General features: G+C 43.8%; 1 non-coding gene across 1 annotated transcript; it reads right to left on the bottom strand.

Annotated features, from left to right (window-relative positions):
• Positions 1-2,108: 2,108 nt before the first annotated feature.
• Positions 2,109-2,181, bottom strand: TRNAG-CCC (transfer RNA glycine (anticodon CCC)). The gene has a single exon. It is a non-coding gene; the product is annotated as a tRNA-Gly (tRNA).
• Positions 2,182-5,733: the final 3,552 nt, after the last annotated feature.

Raw genomic sequence — 5,733 nt, 5'->3', positions numbered from 1 at the left:
TACTGATCTAGTGGATTTCCTCAGATTTCATTTGTCTTCTTTCTTCAAGGTTGCAGAAGACACAAAAAGTTTGACATTCTGTTCAAGTTTTTGGAGGACTTAGTCCTTTTAGACAGCTTGGGGACAACTTTCCAGGAGGCACTAGTGGTAAAGAATCCACCTGCCACTTCAGGAGACGTAAGAGATGTGGGTTCGATCCTTGGGTTGGGAAGATTCCCTGGAGGAGGAAATGGCAACCCCCTCCAGCATTCTTGCCCGGAGAATCCCACAGACAGAGGAGACTGGCAGGCTACAGTCCATGGGGTCTCAAAGAGCTGGACACGACTGAAGCAACTTAGAGCACATGCATGCAAACCGAAAATAGGATGATGAAGAAAAACAGCATCTCCAGAGGCTGTTGATGGAGAGGGGTAGGGTCTGTTTTTTCTTAAAAACCGTACCCTGAAGACAAGGTCTCAGGGAGCCCACAAGGGCCAGCGTTGGGGGCTGAACAAAGTCCCTGACCCAGCCCTAGTGCCCCGACGCACAGGTGACCCAGTCCTGGGAAAACAGGGCATTTCCAGCAGCTCTGGAACCGCAGTGTCTCTCTTAGCTTTCCTTGTAACAAGATTAGTCTTGCTTTTCCCTCCTCTTTATTCCACCGTCTTGCGGGCCACCTCTTGGCTTTTGCGGTAATGTGATTAGCTGGCCTGTGGCCCACACCGAGGCCACTGACACAAAGATCTCTGCTTAGTTGAGTGCACCTCTTTCCTAAACAGCATCTCAGTGTTTATAATCACAGGGCCATTGTGAGTGCTGGGATTCCAATAGGACAGGATATTTACGATACCCGCCTACCTCCCCCACCTCCATAAAAGTCTATTCAAGGAGACAGTTGGAAAAGGAACAGAGACAGATGTGTGTCCTTCCCAGATGCTGACGAGCCTCAATTGTTCTGCATATGTAATGACTTTTTACGGCTCTCTGCAAAGGCCTCTTCTGACTTTTAAAAAGGTGCCAAAGTCAAATATAGGTAGTTTTAGTAATCTCCCCGGATGCTCCAGCTGCCTAGAAATCCTCTGTCAGAGGGTGTACAAAAAAGCCTGCCTCCCTTTCCTGTTTCATGGATGTAACATTCATCTCTTAGTATTTATATTTGACTGTTCATGTATATACAAGAGTCCATAGCATCTTATTTGGACAAGAGTCCTTTATAAACATTCAATGGTTCAATAATTGTTTTAAAGGCAATTTATGTAATTAGAACATAAGAAAATAAAATGAATGGAGAATGTAGACCCTCCTATGAAGTTTTTAACAAATATTTTAATGTTTCTATATTTCTGAATATAGAACTTTAAAGTTGAAAAAACTTTTTGATGTGGAATTAGCTCATTTGATTTTTATAGCCACATAATCTTGAAGAAACGTTTCTTTTTTGAAAATTTGTGTTATTTTCTAATAGATAGCCAATGGGAATGTGCTGTATGGCTCAGGAAACTTGAACAGGGGCTCTGTATCAACCTAGAGGGTGGGATGGGGAGAGAGATGGGAGGGAAGTTCAAAAGAGAGGGGATATATGTATACCTATGGCTGATTCATGTTGAGGTTTGACAGAAAACAACAAAATTCTGTAAAGCAATTATCCTTTAATAAAAAAATTTATTAGTTAAAAAATTTTATTATTTTCTAAAAATTGAAGTATAGTTGCTGTACAATATTATATAGGTTTCAGGTATACAGTATAGTGATTCACAATTTTTATAGGCTATACTCTATTCATAGTTACTATGAAATGTTCCCTATATTTCCTGTGCTGTACAATATATCCTTGTAGCTCATTTTTTTACCTAATAGTCTGTACTTCTTACTCTCCTACCCCTAGGTTGCCCCTGAAACTTCTTTTCTTTTAACGCAAATTAATACATTTGATAATTTCTGATGGATAAGATTTGTTCTGGTCATTTGGGTACTTTAGGTTGAGCTGAACAGGAAAATATCCAGGTTATCTGCGGTGCTGATCAGCTTCTTCTTTATTTATTTTAAAATGTCTAGTTATTTATTCATTTGGCTGCACCAGGGCTTAGCTGTGGCATGTGGGATCTTTAGCTGAGGCATGTGGGATCTAGTTCCCTGACTGGGAATTGAACCCAGAACCCTTGCGTTGGGAGCGCAGAGTCTTAGCCACCGGACCACCAGGGAAGTCCCTGATCAGCTTCTTCCTGTGCTCCTCTCACCTTAAAAATCCTCTGCTAAGAGTTGAACACCCTTTGTTTGATCCCTGTGCGCAGGGTCGCCACTGTGTGCTTCCGCTATGATTTCAGAGGACATGCAGGAGGATACTGAGTGCCTCACAGGCCTGTTCCCACTGTCATTTTCCTTCCAAAACCCGGAGCAGAGAAATGAATCCCCGACTGATTTAAAAAATGGCAAAAGACAGCAGAGTCCGTGAAGAGATGCTTCCAAACCCAGACATTATTCCTCTGCATGCTAGGCCCAGTTCAAGTATCTTCTCATCTGTGAAGTCCTTGGCACCCTCCATCTGAAAATGCTCTTTTTCAGTCCTCATCTCAGTTAGGCGTGTCCAACGGTCTGCTGGTAAACGTTTAACAACCAGCTCTTTGTGGAGAAGATGAACCCTGGTTTGTAGTGCTTGTGATGTAAACAGTCCTCCCCTGGCTGACTTTAGTCCCACCAAGATGTCACTGGACTTCCCTGGTGGCTCAAAGGTAAAGAATTTGCCTGCAATTCAGAAGCCCTTGGTTCAATCCCTGGGTCAAGAAGATCTCCTGGAGGAGAAAGTGGCAACCCACTCCAGTATTCTTGCCTGAAGAATTCCATGGACGGAGGAGCCTGGCAGGTGGCAGTCCATGGGGTCAAAGAGTTGACACAACCGAAGCAACTTAGCACGCGCCCATGCGTGCGTGCACACACACGCATACACACACACACATATATATTCTTTTTAAGGGGCTTTCCAGGTGGCTTTACTACTAGTAAAGAACCTGCCTGCCAATGCAGGGGACGTAAGAGATGGGGATTCGATCCCTGGGTTGGGAAGATCTCTTGGAGAAAGGCATGGCAACCCACTCCACTATTCTTGCCTAGAGAACCCGATGGACAGAGAAGCCTGGCGGACTGCGGTCCGTGGGGTCGCAAAGAGTCAGACATGACTGAGTGACTAAAACTTTCACTGTCGTTCTTTTTCATATTCTTTTCCATTGTGGCATATCACGGGCTATTGAATATAGTTCCCTGTGCTCTACAATAGGACCTTGTTGTTTATCTATTCTCTAATATTGAGGCTTCCCTTGTGGCTCAGCTGGTAAAGAATCCTCCTGCAATGCTGGAGACCTGGGTTCGATCCCTGGGTTGGGAAGATCCCCTGGAGAAAGGAACGACTACCCACTCCAGTATTCTGGCCTGGAGAATTCCATGGACTCTATAGTCCTTGGGGTCGCAAAGAGTTGGACACAACCAAGCGACTTTCACTTCACATGTAATATTCAACAGTTTGCATCTGCTAATCCCAAACTGCTATGTGGTGCAGCCAAAAAAAAAGGGGAAAAATCCAACAAAATAAAAGCACAAAATATGACATATGCTGATATATGTGGAAAGAGTGAGAGCCCTGGTTACATCTAACATGTAAACACACTGATATGAAGTATGATTTTTCTTTGGACCTTAGACCAGTGATCTCATGGCTGATACAGACCTACAGTTATTTTACCACACTGACCCAAATATGTAAAGCACTTATTGTTGTCATAAGCATCAAACATGTTTATTTGTTAAATGTTCATTAAATGTCCATTTAGGTTGTGTGTTAGTCCCTGCAGTCAGAGTGATTCTTTGTCTTTGAAAATGGTGACCAGAAGTTGCAATCCTATTTAACCAAACCTATTACTAATACCTAGGAAATGCTCTCAATTCCTGGTCCTATAGGTGATGTCTCATCTAACATCTCCCAAATTTCTGGATTGGGCAGAAGTTACAGAAATTTCCAGTTTCTATTACAGGTTTTTTCCTGTGTTTTTATTAATTTAGGCTGTCATTTCCACAATACATACGTTTATTCTCAGAAGTGAAATCTGACCAAAATATAGACAGAAGCATTTTAATAAGAATTTCATTCCAACTGCTTTAGCCATTCGTCTATAATTATTTGGGGCATATACCAGAGGATCATTTTCTACTTTAGGTGAAGTGTGACTCAGTCAACAATCTCTTGTGAGTGAGTAACATCCTAGGATTCATGGCTGGTCCCCACAAGTGCTGCTGATAGACTGATTCGCTCAGCTCCTCATTCTTGGAAGGAAGTCCAGCTTCACCCCTCTTCCTCCTCACCCACCAGCCTCAGAAGGGAACTTGGGCTTCTGGTATTTATAGATAAATATACAGACTGTGGTCCAACACTGGACACCTGCATAAGCTCATAAAAACGGCCACGGTTCAAACAACCAGTTTTACATTCTTGGCCAATTGTGGAAACCCCACCCTCACTGGGCTGAGGCAGCAGCGAGTTCCAGCTAAGGCACGCACACACTCAGCTTGTCTTGCTGGACTAACCGCCTCTCTAGGAACCAGATGGAAGCCATTGCTGTGTTAGGATACCCATCACACGGACAAGCAGGCGGGGGACCCAGAGGGAGGAGACCCCAGAGGGGTGATTCGGGAGCCCCTCGGGGATGAGGACAGCCTTCAAAACCAGGCTCTCAGTCCATCACTCCCCACACCCTGAGATTCCCCACATGAGATGAGTTGAGAGCTGGATTTACCAGAAGCAAGGGGAAATTTAAACCTTATCAATTATGCCCAACAAGAAACGCCCCCCTCTTCCCCAAACTAAAATGCATTTGTCGTCAAAAGACCTTTTCATGAAAGCAGTTATGTCAATACGCCATCTGGGCACAAAGAAAAGGGTCCATCTGAATGCACGTAAATGCTGTCGGCATTCAGGTTGTTCAGACTGTGGGTGACAGTTGTGTTTTGGCCAGTGCTACCTGCACCCTTACGTCTCCAGTTCCTCCTGGAAACCAGATTGCTGCATCTCAAGGCTGCAGTTTCCCCTGCCTATGAGACGGAAAGCGGTGAGGCTCCCTACTATTTTCAGGCTTCTTAGGTCAAGAAGAACTGATTTAATTTTTCTTATTCAACTGCTTACTTAATATATAACATGAATAGAAGGCACTTATTTAAATGTATCTTTCCTGTAGTATCGTTGCTGTTGTTCAGTCGATTAGTTGCGTTCGACTCTTGGCGACCCCTCCCTGTCCTTCACTATCTCCTGGAGTTTGCTCAGACTCATGTCCATTGTGTTGGTGATGCCATCCAACCATCTCATCCTATGTCATCCCCTTCTCCTCCTGCCTTCACTCTTTCCCAGTATCAGGGTGTTTTCCAATGAGTCTGCTCTTTGCATCAGGTGGCCAAAGTATTGGAGCTTTGGCTTCAGCGTCAGCTCTTCTAATAAATATTCAGGGTTGATTTCCTTTAGGATTGGCTGGTTGGATCTTGCTGTCCAAGGGACTCTAAAGAGTCTTCTTCAGCACCACGGTTAGAAAGCATCATTTCTTCAGCAGTCAGCCTTATTTCTGGTCCAACTCTAACATCCATACATGACTACTAGAAAGACCATAGTTTTTACTAGATGGACCTTTGTCAGCAAAGTTATGGCCTCCAAATTAACGATTTGCTTATCGGTTTTCTTTAAAACATTTTCTCCCAAGAAAATCAGAGGTGAGGGTTCTT

This window comes from Bubalus kerabau, chromosome 12 (assembly GCF_029407905.1).
Source record: "Bubalus kerabau isolate K-KA32 ecotype Philippines breed swamp buffalo chromosome 12, PCC_UOA_SB_1v2, whole genome shotgun sequence".
In the NCBI taxonomy this organism is placed as follows: Eukaryota; Metazoa; Chordata; class Mammalia; order Artiodactyla; family Bovidae; genus Bubalus; species Bubalus kerabau.
The sequence above is the reverse complement of the archived record's forward strand: the minus strand, read 5'-3'. Positions and strand labels throughout refer to the sequence as shown.